Here is a 340-nt window from a genome sequence, read left to right as displayed (position 1 = left end):
GTAAATCATTACTATGGCCTTTGATTTCCATGCGGTGTCAGTCCACAGTGATAACATGTTGCACAAGTTATTCAGCAGCCATGGACTACAAGTTAATGGATTGGTAGTTGACTTGACTACTCTTACGGCTATATTATTGGTCTTATGGGGTGAATGGTCATCTTTTCTCATGACCAATTTGCAGTTTTATTCAACTAAATGGTTGAATATCCCCCCTCCCCCTCTCCCAATTGTGCACACAAACCCAGTTTTTGCTCTAATGTACACTGCAGATATGAACAAATTCTATTCAGTGCACATATTTATAAAAATATAGAAACGTACCTCGTCTAACCCCACA

The 340-nt window shown here is 39.1% G+C and overlaps 1 protein-coding gene across 1 annotated transcript in view; it reads left to right on the top strand.

Annotated features, from left to right (window-relative positions):
- The window catches only part of LOC119590733 (longitudinals lacking protein, isoforms H/M/V-like), a gene marked incomplete in the record, with an annotated part of 51,210 nt that overhangs the window by 2,645 nt on the left and 48,225 nt on the right, over nucleotides 1–340 (top strand).

This window comes from Penaeus monodon, chromosome 27, assembly GCF_015228065.2.
Source record: "Penaeus monodon isolate SGIC_2016 chromosome 27, NSTDA_Pmon_1, whole genome shotgun sequence".
Taxonomy (NCBI): Eukaryota; Metazoa; Arthropoda; class Malacostraca; order Decapoda; family Penaeidae; genus Penaeus; species Penaeus monodon.
The sequence above is the reverse complement of the archived record's forward strand: the minus strand, read 5'-3'. Positions and strand labels throughout refer to the sequence as shown.